This window comes from Tursiops truncatus, chromosome 3 (assembly GCF_011762595.2).
Source record: "Tursiops truncatus isolate mTurTru1 chromosome 3, mTurTru1.mat.Y, whole genome shotgun sequence".
Taxonomy (NCBI): Eukaryota; Metazoa; Chordata; class Mammalia; order Artiodactyla; family Delphinidae; genus Tursiops; species Tursiops truncatus.
In genome coordinates, this window is record NC_047036.1 from 140,459,123 (window position 1) to 140,476,632 (window position 17,510).

At 33.3% G+C, this 17,510-nt stretch overlaps 1 long non-coding RNA gene across 1 annotated transcript in view; it reads left to right on the plus strand.

Moving 5' to 3' along the window:
* Positions 1-4,229: 4,229 nt before the first annotated feature.
* LOC141278226 (uncharacterized) overlaps positions 4,230-17,510 on the plus strand; it is a 119,056-nt gene continuing 105,775 nt past the window's right edge. Inside the window, exon 1 of the long non-coding RNA XR_012330575.1 lies at positions 4,230-4,275. This is a non-coding gene — a long non-coding RNA (uncharacterized lncRNA). The remainder of the gene's footprint in view (positions 4,276-17,510) is intronic.

Below are 17,510 nucleotides of genomic sequence, written 5' to 3' on the forward strand. Positions count from 1 at the left end.
ACAAGTGATGATGTCCTGGACAGAATTTGGGAGTGCAAGATGGGAATTGATTTGGAGAAAAAAGATTCTGAGTTTCTTTTTAAACATGTTAAGTTTGAAGCAGTAATGAAGCATCACTTATCTGTCCATTTATTCATTATCCATGGTTAACTTCATTTTTAAGTTTTTTGTTTTGAAACACAGAAAGGGACAAGTATTCAACTCAATATCATGGCAAAATTGGCACTTTGTAACCACCAATTAAGTTTAAAGACACAAGCATTACCAACCTCAAAGAATTTCCCTTCATAGCCTCTCAACTGTTACCTGCCTTCTCTCAACCAACCTTAGCTGACATTTTTATGCTAATGGTAAAAATTTCCTTGTTTTTCTTTATGTTTAACCACCTGAACTAGCATCCATATATACTATACATTTGTTTTTCCTTTATTTTTCATATTCTATATAAATGAAAACATAGAGATTATAGTCTTCTTATACTTTCTTTTGCTCAAAATTATGATTGTGAGATTCAATCGTGTTTTATTTGTGTAGCTGTGGTTTGTTGAATTTCATTGCCATGTGGTAACTTTAAATAATTTAAAACTTGCAAAATATTTTTAACAATTTTAAAATTTATTTTAACATTATTTTATTGATAGACATTTGAGTTATTTCCAGGTTTGGGCTTTTACACATTTTTGTATGTATTTCTTGATATATGCATGCAAGCATATCTGTTCAGTAGGAGTGAACTTTCTAGATCTGATTATATGTCAGTAATTAAACTTAGTAGATACCAGCCTGTTTCCAAAGTGGTTGTTCCAGTTTACACTCTTTCCACCAGTGTATGAAGGATTCCTTTGCTTCAGATATTGGTATCATTGTCTTTTAAATTTTAGTCTTTCTGGGTAGAGTAATAAAAGTTTCCATGTGTTTTAGTAATAGTAATATTTTTACTTTGCTTGGCTCTGATTGTTAATAAAGTTTAATACTTTTTGCATGGTTATTATTTGGATATTGTCTTTTGTTAATTATCTTGACAAATGAAGATATTCTTCTATATTATCATCTAGAAAACTTTTATCCTTTACATTTCAGTATTTAATTAATCTAGAATTGACTGTTGTATACAGTGGAGAGTAAGAGTTGTTCTTCCTTTCCCTTTATGATATCCAGTTGTCCCTCATATGTCACTGATGGGAATGCACAATGGTATAGTCACTTTGGCAGATAATTTGGTGGGTTCTTTCAAGACTAAACATACTCTAACCATATGGTCCAGCAATCATATTTCTTGGTGATTACTCAAATGAATTAAAAGCTTAAGCCCACACAAAAACCTGCACACAGATGTTTATATCAGCTTTATTTATGGTTACCAGAAAGTAGCAGCCACCAAAGTGTCCTTCAGCAGGTGAATGGATAAATAAAATGTGATACATCCAGAAAATGGAATATTATTCAGGATTAAAGAGAGATGACCTATCAAGCTATGGATAGACATGGAGGAAACCTCAGTGCATATTACTTAGTGAAAAGCCTGAAAAGGCTACGTACTGTATGACTTCAACTATATGGCATTCTGGAAAAGACAAATCTATGGAGGCAATAAAAAATAAGTGGTTGTTAGGGTTGGAGGAAGGGATGATTTGGTGGAACTCAGAGGATTTTAGGGTAGTGAAAATACTCTGTATGATATTATATCAATGGGTGTATTTCATTATACATTTGTCCAAATCCATGGAATATACAGCACCAACAATGAACCCTGAAGTAAACTATGGACCTTGGGTCTTGGGTGATTATGATGTATTGATGTAGTTCAGGTTTGGTTAAAAAAGAAAAGAAAAGTGTCATTCTGGTTAGTGATATTGATAATGGGGGTGGCTATCCATGTGTGGAGGGAGAGGTTATGTGGGAAATCTCTGTACCTTTTTCTCAATTTTAAGGTAAACATAAAACTGCTCTAAAAAATAAAGTGTTAAAAAATTGCTTTTAGTTTCATTGACTTTCCTGTATGGCTTTTCTGGTTTTATTGATTTCTGCACTTTATTGTTTCCTCTTGACTATTTACTTTAGTATTAGTTTTCTATTTTTATTTTTCTAATTTCATAAAATGGAAGTATAGGTAATTTATTGATTTGAAACTTCTGTTATTTTGTGATATAAGTATTAAATGCTATGAATATTTTTCTAAGGTATGCTTTGGCTGCATCCCATACATTTTGATATATTGTGATTTTATTTATCCTTTAATTTAAAATATTTTCTAATATCCTTTGTAGTTACTTTTTTGAGTCATGCATTTTTTATAAGTATGTAATATTCTGAATTGTGCAATAAGGACACGTTTATTTAATGTAGTATAAACAATAGACTGCTTGAACTACATAGAATAGGACAGTAACTATAATATTGTTAATCTGTAATGCTAATCATGGAACCAACAATTAAAGTCATTTGTGCTGAGTCACCTAAACCCTGGTGTCATAAATTGGAAAGATTGTGAAAATGATGTAAATGTTAATTTTTTAATGCATGCTACCATTCTTTGCAAAATTTAGTCTTTTAAATGCTTTTTTTTTTGCCAACTCTTCCTCACTACTTTCTTTTGTAGTGCTAACACTATACCACACTTTGATGCAAGGAGAAAAGTTTCTAATATTTCCTAAAAAGTAATATATTCTTAAATAAATGCTAAAAAATAAAATTGTGCTCTTGTTTGTGGTGACCTCTTTGCTTTATTTAAACCAGGCAAACAAAATTTAAGGAAGAAAAACTACTGGCACTAGGAAATATCATTATACATTCTTTTTGGACAGTGGTGTAACTCTGAATATTTTCCTTGAAAGAATGGGTTTCTCAGTGTGCTAATATTTCATAGATCAGTTAGATATTGGTGAACTGCAGAATTGGAGTGAGAATCTTTTATTTTTTTCCTTTCTTAATTGCTAAATGAAATTACTTGTGAGCATTTTTTATCTTTTATACGTGATCAGGATATTTACAAACTTATTGGTGGCTGTCCATTTTTAACTCCCATATAAATTCCTATAAATATCCTTGAGCTTTGTCCAGGACATGGTTAAGTTAGTTGGAAACAACTTGATCTTTTCAGATCTTGCTTTTCAGCTTTGTTAGATGAGACGAGTTACATTTATTCTAGGATTAATTCTCTTTCCTACTGAGGCAAGACGCTTCTTAGTATTCTAATCAATGTTCCTTGAATTATGAGGTTTTCCATCTTGGCTGACAAGAACAGTCACTATTCTCATTCCTGTATGAACATCAGGCATTGTTCCCTCTTAATTTTCAGATGTTTCTTTTCCTGGCTGTGGGTAATGTCTTCACAGCATGTGCTAATCACTGCTCAGTTGAGTGCTCAAAGGGGACTGTCTGTAGATCTCTAAAGTTCTGTCTCTCTGCAAGTCTCTCCTCTGTGATACTCTGCCCAGCAAACTCTAGTCACCTTGACTTCCCCAAACTCCCAGCTGTGTCTCCTGAACTCAGGGAGACCACCAGGATCTGACCGGGTTTCCTCTCCCTGTGCTATAGCTTGGTAACATCCTCCAGCTGAGGCAATCCCAAGGCTTACCACATTTGTTTCCTCTCAGGGATTGCTATCCTTTTTTGCCAAGCTGTTTTCCTAAATGCCTGAATCTTTCACTGTTTTGTTTGTTTGTTTGTTTGTGAAAATCAAACCATAAAATGTATGAAAATGCTTTGTAAACTACAAAGTTCTATGTAATCAGTACATTTTGTTGCTATATGAGAATCAGTTGAAACTTAGAGACTGATTGCTCTAGAATATCATAAATATTCCAACATTAGCATTGTATATTATATATAAAAATTATATTTAAAAATAAAGAAGCACTGGTGAATACCGTTATATGATATGGATATATAGAAAGTCAAGTTAGTCTTGACGGTAAGAGAAATTACTTTGTGCTGTAGATGATCCTCTACCACATATTTGAAACTCACTTTAGAGGCTCAGATTAATTTAGTTGGCATATCTAGATGTTTTCATTTCATGACTACCCTAATTATTATCATCAGTTTATTATTCTTTTATTTTATTCTTAGTCAAATGGAACAGCTCTTCCATTTGATATCTTCTGTTTTTTTCACTAGAAATAGATCTCTGCTGAGAAGAGGGTACAATTTGTCAGTTTTAGCTTACTTGAAGAATACTCCTTTTTACATACTGTAAATAACTATTGGATGTGTTTGTTTTTATGTTGCAGGTATACAAAGTCTGGGGTAAGACCTGCAGAAATTTCCTTTAAGGTAGGGGTACGCATATTTTTAATTTTCATTTGTTCAGAGCTATTTATACAAAGCATAATGAAGGGCTTCTTCTGAAAAATTTGACCTTATCAAAATATAAATTATAAAGAAAAAAACTCACTCACCTTGAGACAAGCTTTTCAAAGACAATTAGATATAGCCCCTCTTTAAAGCTTCTTTGGTGTCATCTTAAATCATAAATTACTAAGATTTTAAATAAGTGAAAGATTATTTCTTTCCTTCATATGCTTCATCTTCAGGCACTTGATGAGCATATGCTAATACAAAAAAATCAAAGGTTGATTTTTTAATGAAAAAAATAGTACAAATCACATGAGATACTTGCTTAATATTAGATATTCCCTAAGACTATTCCTGACAAAGCCCATGCAGACAGTAATAGGAAGGCTAGCATTCACAGAAGGGTTTGAACAGCTTTATGTTACCTATTTTGGGGCACGTAGTAAGTGAGAAATGTGAGTAGGAAGTGGAGTAAATATAACCTACCATAATTCTAAATATGGATAGACAAATTGAAAGTAAGGAGGAAGATGGTCTCAGGCAGATGTGTTTTTTATGTTTTATGCCATACATGCCCTGCCCTCCTTCAGTTTTGGATAGGTAAGGGCTAATGGGAGCATAATGGCTAATGGTGAGACATGCTGATTACATGGGACAGAAAGTTGATGTTGAATGAGAATTAATTCAGCCCATCCAAATCAGGTGGATTGTTTCTATTCAAGAGCAGAACAAATGGTTATTCTGTTTACTCAAGCAATTAATCTGTATAGGGGGTGAGACAGTGTTACTTTTTTGGCCAGGTTGACTGGATTTTTTGTAGTCCTGATAAATGATATTAAATATTAAGGTTTAGTATTTTTATAATGGCAAAATGTTTTTTATATCTGTTTTTATATGTAGCTTATTAAATGCCAAGTCAACCATGTAAAATAATCTCCCTTTAGAAACTTGAAAACAAAATCTGAAGAGCTCTCAAAGCATTCAACTAAATGTCCAAGGGCTATGATGGGAGGCTCCATGAAAAAGCATATTTAAATAGGTGCAGACTGTCTGATCAATATTGCACATGTTCGATTATAAACCATACAGCTCAATATAGCAGGTATGGCACATCTGTGCAATAATAGGTAAATTGTTAGAAATGAATAATTTTAATTGTGGCACCTCTTTATTTAAATTGGAAAACTTTTTTATTTCTTTATAATTCTCTTCAATAAGTTATTTTTTTTTCTTAAGATAGATGGGTTAAAAATACGTGACTAGGAGATGAAGATTTCAGTCTAAATTATAATTATTTCCTACCTCTGTTCTGATACATTTAGAATGATTTGTGCTTGTAAATTAGGTATTAATGAAATAAAAATGTTGTAACCATGTGGAACATCAGAATTGCAGTTGAGTGAAGAAGATTCTATAAATTCTCGAAGGATGCTCTATTGCAGCGAAAACTCTTTTGAGCTACCCACTATATGCAAAATTATGTCTTTATACACTTAACTATTAAATTTAAAGTAAGACTTAAAAATTGCCAAAGGGAAGCATTACCAAGAACTGCCTTGTAAAGATAGACATTCTCCTTTTATTACTTTGTGTTTACTTTGTTTCTGAACCAGTCAGTTGCACATTGTATAAAAGGCATAGTGTTTTATAGCCTTCAAATCCACTCCATAGGGGCCCAGACTTAGAAATGTGCAAAGTGGTCCTTGGAAGAGACTTTGAAATGTGCAAAGTGGTCCTTGGAAGGTGAGCTGGTAGCAGTGGTGGTCAGCCTTGCCTTCCTGTCATTCCTTTTAATGTCCTAATCGTAATCCCTGGCTCTTGTCATGCAATAACTTCTACTTCTGCTGACTAGAGGATATTGTGGTTATATTTTTGTTCAGCCAAATGCCCTATTCAATAAAATATATATCTAAACGAGATATATTTCCATCAAAGAGATGCATAGTGACATCATTCCAAAGAAAATTTTCCAACACAGTTTGGTACTGGTTTTATTAAATTAATATGAAATATTGGAAAGCAGAATTTGAAAGAACGTGTAGTTATAATACTTTGAAAATTGCAAGTAACTATTATAAAATTATTTTATATATCCCAAATATTTAATTTCAGTTTTGCTTTCATTATAGTAAAATCATGGAATTTGGAAATATTTTTTAATACTCCAATCTTTATTGAAGATTACTGATTAAAATAAAATGAATAAATTTGAAAAACTTAGAGTTTACATTTACAAGATAATTTATGTTACCAAAGACAATTTATTTAAAAATTATTGTTATAATCAAAATTCCAAAATAACACACTAAGATTTATTTAGATGCAATACTATATAATTTTGGATAATTAGAAATTTTGAATATTCTTTCTTGAATTTTATTCCAGGTTGTGGCTATGTGCTGCTTTTGACATAAAAAATGTTCTATTTAAGTAGATTAAGTGAAAATCAAATATTTCCAGTGATATATCAGCTAAAAGAAAATTGTTATTAATTCTTAACATGATTCATGATTTTTCTCCAGTGGAGTAAAACTTCCAAGTACATCTCATTTTCCTGCTGGACTTGTCACTGTCCTCTGTGTTCATATTTATTTTTCCCATGTGCTTTGCATTATCATTTGTTTCTGTTCTTAAGAGGACAAACACATTAATATTGTCAAAAGCAAGTCTCCAAATAGCTCTCCTGACGTTTATTTAAATGTTTCATTTTTTCAAGTTATTTCTGTACTGCTATTGAAAAATGAAAGAAGTAAAAAGGAAGAATTCACAGAGTGTAGTTATTGACTAATAAATTGAATATGGATGTGTGGACAGACTACACAAATGAAAAAAAATTAAAGGGGACACTTATGGCAATGTTTGCTTACTTGATTATTTTTTTCTTCTGATATATAGAAACTCACTTTGGTGATCTTTTTCAAGCACTTAAAGCTAAACGGTAGAATTTCAAATTATATTTTCCAACCATTAAAGTATTTTTAGAAGTGTTAATTTGCCAGGGTTTTTGTTTTTTTTCAGCTGTGTAAGACAAAGACACGGTTTGCTAATGAGATACATGTAAAACTTAATGATAGTTAGAACAAAGGATATTTAATTTTAGTGTTTCTTATTTTAAAAAGTTGCTAACAAAAATTTTATGTTACAAAATAAAAATCAGCACAAGTACTTATTTTTTGGCAACTTTGGTTCCTGCCAAACAACATAAATGCATTTATTGGCTTATTTGAGGGCTCTAAATATATAGGTCAATATTCACATTTTCTTTTACTGTAAGGTTGAATACTTATGTTTCCCCTTAAATGTTTTTTTTTTCTTTTAGAATTTGAACCTAAAATTGAGGAGCTATAGTAAAAACAGTTTATTACTTATGAGAAATACTCACCCTAAATCCTAGAAATCTCAATTCATGATTGTTTGATTTGTCAAGCCATTAAAAACAAATTTACTTCACCCCAAAGTATTTATCTTCATCATATTTTCTGAAATATATCAGAGTATGAGAGATAATAGAAGCTACAAGTTTTGAAGCATGTAGATCAGTTAATTCCCATTCATTTTCTTTCTCAATGTCAGAGTTTACTTGACACAGATTTCTTTTACCTGGGCTGTTTTTGCAAATATTACTCTATGGCTAATAAATAGATTGGAGAGATTTTTACATGTAAATAAAATCAATCATATCATTTTAGCCAAAAATGACTAAAATGCTTTTGCTTTAAAATTGTTTGCTAAAATTATATTTGAATTTAGAATCAATTCATTTACTCTTAAAATGGAAAATGATCCCAAGTGGAAAAATAACTTGAACACTCTGAACAGTGTAGTCATATCATTCACATATATGATTCTCCAAAAAATAAATTGGCTATAAAAAAAATGTAAGAGACTTTGTACAAAGATTTACTGTTTTAATTTATGCTTGTTTACCATACCTGACTTTACCAACACCCATTCATTCTTCATTCAAATTCTTACTCTTTAAGATCTTTACTGCATTTTTAAAGTTAGTTTGAACAAAATGCAAATTTTATGACTTATCTAAATGTAGCATTTCCAGAGAACCATCTAAGATTTACCTATTCAAGAAAGTTTAACAATGGTAATGTAAAGAAAAGGTTACCCTGACAAAAACAAAAAGCAAACAGAAAATACTGAAAACCACTATAGAAATACCTTATCTGGTATGCTGAGTATGCCAAGCATTATTATATGAATGTCTCTTAAAAATGTGTTTATTAGATTAATATCACTCTGAAAGTTTCTCGAAAGACATTTTTAATTAGTTGTGGCACAATGACAGAACTGATCCTCAGTCTTTTCACAAGTAAACGTTATAGTAAACTGTAATTTAAGTGGCTGATTCCAAACAAATCATACAGTATATTTCATGTCATTTTTTGGTCAATGTAACAGAAGTTTTCATTGTATATAAAATAAATTTTTGAAAAAATATGCTCCACAGTATTTAGGAAGCATTGACTTCTCTATGTGTGTTTTAGTTTTACAAAGGATAAACAACAGCTAATAGGCATTAATCAAAACAAGCAAAAGTTATGACTACTGAAGCAGAAATTAGTGAATCCTCATGATTCATACATATAGCATCTAGATATGAAAGGAAAGATAAAAAAAAGAACTGAAATAAAAGGATTTGTCTGGGCACAGCATTACCTTCTAATTCAGGATGACTGTCTATAAATTTCTTAGCTTCAAAGAGATTTTTGTATGTACGCTAGTAACTTGTAGTCTTATAAGCGAGAAATTTCTCCATAAATATAACCTAATTTTCTCTCTTTTGTCAATGTAATTAAACACTTTTTGCTTGTTTTCTCTTTCATATACTTGAGAAATTGTGTGTTTTCCGTATAGTGGAGAAACTTTTGTGGCTTTCTACTGTTCTTCTAAACTATTTAAATAAGCTTACAACATTTTCCTCTTCTATTGTTATCATTTTGGACTTTTTATCAGTTATTTATCATTACGTTTCCTCTAGGCATCTACTTATTTTTAAAATAAGCTTATTAAAGCCATATTAAAATCTTAGAAGATTCTAATGATATCCAAATTACAAACAAGTTATATTCCCAATGTGTGTTTATTAGATGGATATTTGGACCTTAGAACACATGGACTATACATTCAGCATTATAAATATTTTATTTCCCCAGGTTATATTGGAAAACACTTAAGTCATAATATACTAAAGTAGATTCCACATTTGACCTTATTTCACATTGAACTTAGATTAAAATGTTTTATTTTTTTGAAAGCACTAAATAAGATGTTTAGATTCAGTTTTTAAATGAATATTATGTAAGTAATGAAATTCTAAGATTTGTCATTTAAAAAAAGAGTTAAAATTTTATAAGATTTTAGTTAGTAACCTAGGAAAGTTAATGTGTACAATTCTGATACTTTTCACTTTATGCTGTTGCTCTATCATTGATCACTCTGGAAGGTTTTCCTACTTTAGGTCCTCCTTAAGTCACTTGAAAAACAAAATTGTGATTTCAGGCCTTCAATTTGTCTTCACATTTATGATTTCTTATCCTGGGAAGTAACTTCAACAAATGTTCTGTAGCTTCTCTTTTCAATTTTAGTCCATCAGAAATTCTCAGGAACTCACAATTTTATTCTACACCAGTACAGAAGAAGGGTCTCTTTGCAAAGACAGTTATTTTTGTTTTGTTGGAAAAGTTCCAATAATTCTTTCAGTTTGTTCATTTCCTTTATGAAAAGACTGATGTCAGACATAGTGTCCTATGGTGAAATCCAACATCTTTTTTTTTTCGTCTCTAACTTAGTGAAGTACACTGGTCAACCTCCAGAGTACTCACATGACTTAACAATTATGAGATTAGCACTGAGCCCATGTGAGAGATATTTTTAAAAGTGATAGTAATTTCATTCCTGTAATAATAAATGTTTATCAAACAAAAGAAACCATGGAATCATACCAAATAATCTTGTCATATTATTATTTTAATTGTGTAATCCACATTCTGTCTTCTCTATTTCTGATATTAGATTTGTGTTGTTATGCATTGTAGGTAAAAACAGTTTTCTTCAAACCAAAGTCAAAATAATAGCTCATTCTTCAATAAAACCTCTCTGGGCAATTAGTATTCAGTGTTTTTGTGTATTTGTAGTCACCCCCAGGTTATTTTTTCCCCTTATAATATTACTAATATTTCTAAAATAGTTTAGTTGGCAATTTTAGGTGATGGGAATTTCAGCACTTGCTAGTCTTTTTCTACATGTTACATAGCTGCTATGTACACTCTGTTTCTTCCTTTTCTCTTCTAGGCGTTAGCTTCCCCCCCTGCTCTTTGAAAATGTTCATGGTCCTTCAGCAATCTAACATCTTTTCCATGGACATGCTTTGGTTTGCCAATGCCCGTCTTCACATGCAATGTTTATTACTTTTCCTTTTTTTTTAATTTTGTGTGCATTTTTATCAGATATAGAATTTCTCTTAAAGTGATTAAAAATAAACTAAAAATAATATATAATATAAATAAATTTAATATAAAATATTAATAGAAATATATATTTAATGGTTAGATAATATAGAAATAAAATTAAACTGTCTTTAAAATACTTTTCATTTATGCAGATTTTCCAGATAAATTAGTTTATTCTTATATATTTTTTTGTTTCTTAAAATCCAGAAATTCAAATTTATGATTTATAAAATAATATCTAAGCAACAGAGTATAACTATAATTTCATATGTGGCATACACAAACTGGAATGTTGATCATAGCCACGTATTTTAGAAAGAACTTTTGAAAATCTCTTAATGACAAAAGTCTATAACTTATTTTGTTTTGAAAATGGTGCTAAATGATTATGAATTCCAGTGTTCATTAAGTAAAAAGAATATATGCTATATAAACGATGAAGAAAATAAAGTTCAGGTTTCCTACTGCTTCATTATCCTTTTCTAGTTTTTTTTCTGCTTTCCCTCAAAATTTTGGAGTAACCTAGCACTTATTTCTGGGTTTTTGTGGGGTTTTTTTTGTTGTTTGTTTGTTTTTCCTATCCAAACTGTCTCAGTAGGTGTCTCAACTAATTCCATGGCTTCTAAATACAGTCTATTGGTTACATTGCCAGACCTGACCTATCTTATAATTTTAGGATTGTCTGTCCGACTCAACATTTCTACTTGGATGTCATCTTTCTTAGTGTGTCCTGTAAGTTTTATTTGAAGAATAGAGCTGTCCATTTTGATACATTTCCATGGTTTTCATCCTGGTCCAGGTGAACACCTCTTTCTTCTGGCAATAGCCCTTTGAGTGACCTGTTTAATTCTGCCCTTGCCCCTTTACACCTTTTTTCTTGCTCTTTGCAAGAAAGTTCTTTTCTGGCTCCGCCCTTGAATCTCACCCTTCATTGGGATTGTGAAAGGAAAATCAAATCGAATGGAGTTGGTATTGCTAAGAGAGTTCTCTAAAATGGAAATGGGAGGGCATTTATGTTTGTCTCAGCCCAGATGGAATCTGAAATTTGACCACTTATTATCTTAATGCAGGCATCCAGAATATCTGCCTAATGTTCCAGAAACTCAAATTCTTAGCGGACCCTTACCCTAAAATAACCTGTGACTGCCTGTCCCTTAAGGACAAATATTTTCTTTCGTGTGTCATGGTCAGTCGTAATTCTTGCCAGACAACTTTAACAACCTTGTAGCTTTTGCCTTTATCAGCCCCTGACTCTTTCTCTTCCCCAGAAGAGTTTTTTGGTTTTACCCAAATCTTTGTCTCCCAAACTGCAATTCCTAAGACCCCAAATAAATTATTTTCTCCTTTGCAGTTTTCTGCATTTCTTGGTTGACAGGATGATGGAAGGAATAGCTAAGACAATATATGAGAAGCCACTTTCTAAAAAGTAAAATCCTCTCTAAATTTTAGGTTTTATTTTTCCTAACATGACATTTTGTACACACCCTATGTGATCCATGAATAAATTCATATTTCTCCCCAGATCTGTACCTTCTGCATACTCCTTATCAGTGATGATAATATTACCCACCCAGCTGTCAGAAGAAACCTTTGGAATCATCTGTGATACCTTGTCCAGCCTCATCCTTCATTGTAAATCTATCACCAGGTCCTGAAATGAACTTCCTTAATATATTTCAAGCCTGTCATTTCAACTGACAATCTTCTAGTCCATAATAATATTATCTTTCAGTGAACTGAACATTTAATTGACTTTACCGAATCTACCCTTTCTTCCTACCCCGTGCCCAACCTGTGGTCCATATAGCTACAGTCTTTACAAAATCTAAATTAGATGAGGTTACCCCCATGCTTAAATAATTTAATAGTTTTTTTTTTAATCTTTAATGTGCACTTAAATCACTTGGGAAGATGGATAAAAAGATTTTGATTAGTAATTATGGGTATAGTCTGAGACTCTGTATTTCTAATAAGTTGCCAGTCAATGCTAGTGTTCCATGGATGATACTTTGAGTGGTGAGGATTAGATGACGCCCAGCTATACATGGACTAAAAACTAAATACTGTCATTGGTCTATAAATTCATATATGGTAGATCTTCTTTCCTTCTTTAACAGCCTCACATCATCTCTTCCTACTTTGCTCCTCAATCCCTACTCTCTGGGTCTTCTTTCAGTCCCTTGAAGGCATGAAGCTAACTTTTGCCTCAGGGTATTTGTACACTCTCCCATCTGTTTGAAATACTACACCTCCTACCCAATACTCACCCTTTTCCAGGCACTTCCTACTCATGTTAGCTGTCTCAGTGTAAATCTCACTGCTTCAAGGAAGTTTTACTGGACTCTAAACGTGCTTTAGTACTTCTTCTTTTACTTTAAAAAAAATTACATCTATATTTCCCTCTCATAGCACATACCATGGTTACGATTAATCAATTATATTTTCTGTGTTTGAATATCTGCAGTCCCCCACAGAGGTAAATTCGTTGAAGGCAGTTTCTTTTCTCTGGTTCAAGACTCTATCCCCATGTATGTAGCACAATAGGTGCTATATTTCCTGCATCGAGCTACATAGTTGATGTTCTACAAATAATTGTTCACTCTGATTATTTATGAAGATTATCCTTTTTCTTGGTAGGAGGGTAGGTTTTATTACCAGATTTAGAATTTTGGAGCCTGGTGAAGGTCCAAATACAAAGGCTAATTGTTTTATCTGCTGTAGGATGAAGAAAGCAAAGAACTCCCTGGTAGTCCCATTCATCAGTGGAGAACACAATGATAGATGGGAGAGATGTCCACTAATTCCTATGGATAAGAGCACTTGGTCTAGTAGCAAACTAGTTACTAAATAGTGTGATGAGAGTAGACAGGATGAGAAGGGCTGGGGAAGCTAGAGTTAAAAATAAAGTTGAGAACATGTGGGAAGAATTATATCCAGCTGTGCTTGGTTGACTGCAATAAGTCGTTCGGAAAAGGAAATTGTCATAATTCAGAGGATGAAGGAGCAGAGTGAAAGCCTCTATGCATGGACTGAAGGAGTGAGGAGGAGACGTTACTGGAATTTGAGTTCAGAGTCAAACCAGGAAAGAACTGTTGCTGAATGTCAAACGAAGTCACAGTGAGGCCAGAAGAATAATAGTCTTGAGGTAGGACAGTTGTGAAAATTGAAAATGCGATGGTAGGCCAGGAATTGAGGTGCACAAGACCAGGCATCTGAGATAAAGCCCAAGGACACTGCAGGACTGCTGTTGATTGTTCTGATGACCACACCACATCTCCTTGGCAACTTCACTGTGCCTCACATGTGATCTTTCTCATGGAGGGCAGTGTAATATGGACAAAACAAGCTGAAGCAGGGAAATCTGGTATAGGAACAAAGCACCCACACTCAGGTGTTCAGAAACAGAGATGTGTATTATTTTGGAGTGCTCTATTTGCCTCAATTAACCCACTTTGCTCTTATATTAATCTCAAAGGAGAATATTGCATGGTGTGCTGGGATATATTAATACCCTAATCAATCCTTGGAAAATGTTTGAAATAAGGGAAATTGGCCATGGGGACCCTTCTTTTCTGCTTTCTGTATTTACTACCTACCTCCTAATGGTTTCCTTTCGAAGTCTACTGGATCTCTCCAGCTGCTCTAAACCAGTGCTTTTCAAAAATAAGCAAGCATCAGAATCACCTGGCAGCTTTGTTAAACTCAGATCGCTGCTCCCCGACCCCCAAATCAGAATTACTGATTTAGTTGGAATGGGTGGGGCCCAGTAATGTGCATTTCTAACAAGTTCCCACTGGATGCTGATGCTGCTGGTCCAGAGCCACCACACTTTGAGAACAATTGCCTTAAACTGTCTGTCTACCCTGGTACTTTATCCAAATTTGTCGTTCCCTGAGGCAAGAAGTTTATTAACTAAAATCACATGACTCCCCAGATCTGAGGCACATAAACTAAAATCAAAGCTATTTTAGGGCATATAAACTCAGTAAAATTTAGTCATCTGATGAAATGATGTATGCACATATGTGAATGACTAATATCTACAACAATTTCTCTGTCTTCATTAGATATTTAATTGAGTTGGGTCTCTAACAAGAAGAAACTTAGGCAGTGTCACCAAATGGAGGGGAAAGCTTCTAAATTGTGAGGAAGAACTTTCCTGAGCAGAGTGTTGATATATTTGGTAGAAACAAATTTCTTCTTCTGTTGTGGGTCCTTCCTTTACTTCAAAATCTACATGTTCTACAAATCTAAACGTTTTTCTGTTTGTTTGTTTTTCTTTTTCAAATTTTACTATTTTATTTCCAGCAATTCTAGTATAGGTGGTAGCATCGGAATTATGTGTCCAAAGGAGGGGAAGGTAGGGTGATATGCATGTGAATCCATTATAAGTTGCAAACCACCTGTTACATGTATTTTGGCCATCAAGAAAAATATTTCAATGTCAGTTAAGATTTATTTTTCTTTAATTTCCCCAATTTTGAGCATATTGCCTTGTTTGAAAGTGTCTATGAAAGAACCATTTAGTTTTGTCAAGGAACATTGTTCAGCATGGCACTTGTTTAAAAAGTAAATTAGACTCTGGAATACTGCAAAATTACTTTCTCTTATATCACATGTCATTTCAATGAAAATATAAGAGAATACTCCCATCTTCAGGGGTTATATTTTTACTCGTGTCCTATTAGGTGATTTTTAACATAATAGTAGAAGTGCTAATTATTATCTTGACCTCAAAGTGTTGTAGGTTATGGGGCATGAGAGGATGGTCATGTCCCAGGTCTCAAGTGAGTCCCTGGGGATGAGGTTCCTTGGCTTAGCGCAGGGGGGAATTCAAGAGTGAGCCAAAGTAAAGTGAAAGCAGGTTTATTTAGAGAGATACACACTCCATAGACAGGGTGTGGGCCATCTCAGAAGGGGAGAGTGGCCACAGGGCATTGGGTCCTCTCTTTGGAAAGTGAGAGCGGAGATGGGAGGAACACACTCCACAGAGTGTGGGCCACCTCAGAAGGCGAGAGTGGCCTGAGGTGTAGCAGTGGTTAGTTTTTATGGAGTGGGTAATTTCATAGGCTAACAAGTGGGTGGAATATTCTAACTGTCTTGGAGAAGGGGCGGGGATTTCCAGGAAATGGGGCATCACCCATGTTTTGGCCTTTTATGGTTAGCCTAGCAACTATTATGGCACCTGTGGTGAGTCACTTGGCTAATGTGTTACCATGAGCATATAAGGAGGCTCAAGGTCTACTGGAAGTCGAGTCTGCTGCCATCTTGGGCCTAGTAGGTTCTAACCGAATCTTGTACTATTCTGTTCTTCTTAATGGTTGTGTCATTTTTTAAATGGTTGTGCCCTGCCCCTTCCTTCCTGTCTCAAAAGGTGCAATCTTACCTCAGATTCAGTGGTAAGATTTTAGATAAAGATTTTGCATCTTTATCTTATCTAAGCCTTGGGTCAAACGGCTGAAAGCTGAAAATGAGAGCAAACTTATTTCCCTAAATCAGGGAGACAAAATTATGTCCATTGAGAGAAGATCTGGAAATACTCTCAAAAGCTCTCAGTCCTATGTGCTCATTGACTTTTTAAAAGATGCCTTGTATTTTTGAGAGAGTAAATGTGGTTTAAGAATTCAAAGCTTCTAAGTTTGCTTATTCAAAAGGTGTTTTTAAACATGTGAAACACAGTAGAGCAAACATTCATTTTTTTTCACATTTGTTTTTCTCTTTTCTTTTTCTTCTTTTATTTTTTTAAATCTGCCAGATTTGTTTTGTGTTTCTCTTCCCTTTAATCAGAGATAGAAAAGAGATTCTGTGTGTCACTTTGTAATTCTTCAGCCAAGATATCTTCAACCATATCACAATGGACAAGGTAATTTCTTACATTTCACCAGTTTAATAGCCTGACCACAGTTAGTATTTGGAAAATAGAATATTCAAATTACTGCCATAAATTCAAACTATATTTCCTCTTATATATCAGCTTTGAGAATATTTTATTGAGGAGGAAAAATTTTCCTTCTCCCCTTCTAGGTTCTTTTGATGGCCTAATAATTAAATTGACAGAAGCCAGTGTTACAGGAGAAGAACCACAGGTTAAGGGCATGTACACATGGGAGAAACCTAGGAAAACTAACTCACTAAAATGGCCAAAGCCTGTACCTTAAATATTTTTTCCAGCCAAAGACAAAAAGATGTTGGGGGTGGGGAAGTCAGTTATGGGAGATTACCAGGAAAATCACAGTAAACAAGAGTAAGGTTGTTATGCAGATTTTAAGTCCTTGTCTACTCCACTGACAAGAGTTATCTAGTCTTCATAGTCCAACTAGAGAGACACACTTACAAAAGTAGATTTTCCTTACAAATGTAAATATCTTTTACAAAGGGTAAATTTTACTTGGTTTTAAGAGCTTCTCCTGTGGCTAGTTTCTTAAAAATAATCAGCCTAAAATAAACCTTATGCCAAAGAGGATTATTTTGGGGTGGCAAATTCTACTCTCCTACAATTTCCTGAAACATATTAGAACGGAGCTTTTGAAATTAAAATTCATTGTCATTTAGTATTATCTTGATTCATATGAACAAAAATAGGAAAATTGTGTCTTTTATTCTATTTCAAGTTTACAATTTGATTACTGTGGTAATGGATTTCCTTAGCAGTTTGGTTTTGTTCATCATTACTTTGGGTGCTAATGCACAAGCCTTCTTTGCATTATTAACAGTTATTCGGTCACCTTAAAAAATCAGACCTACCACAAT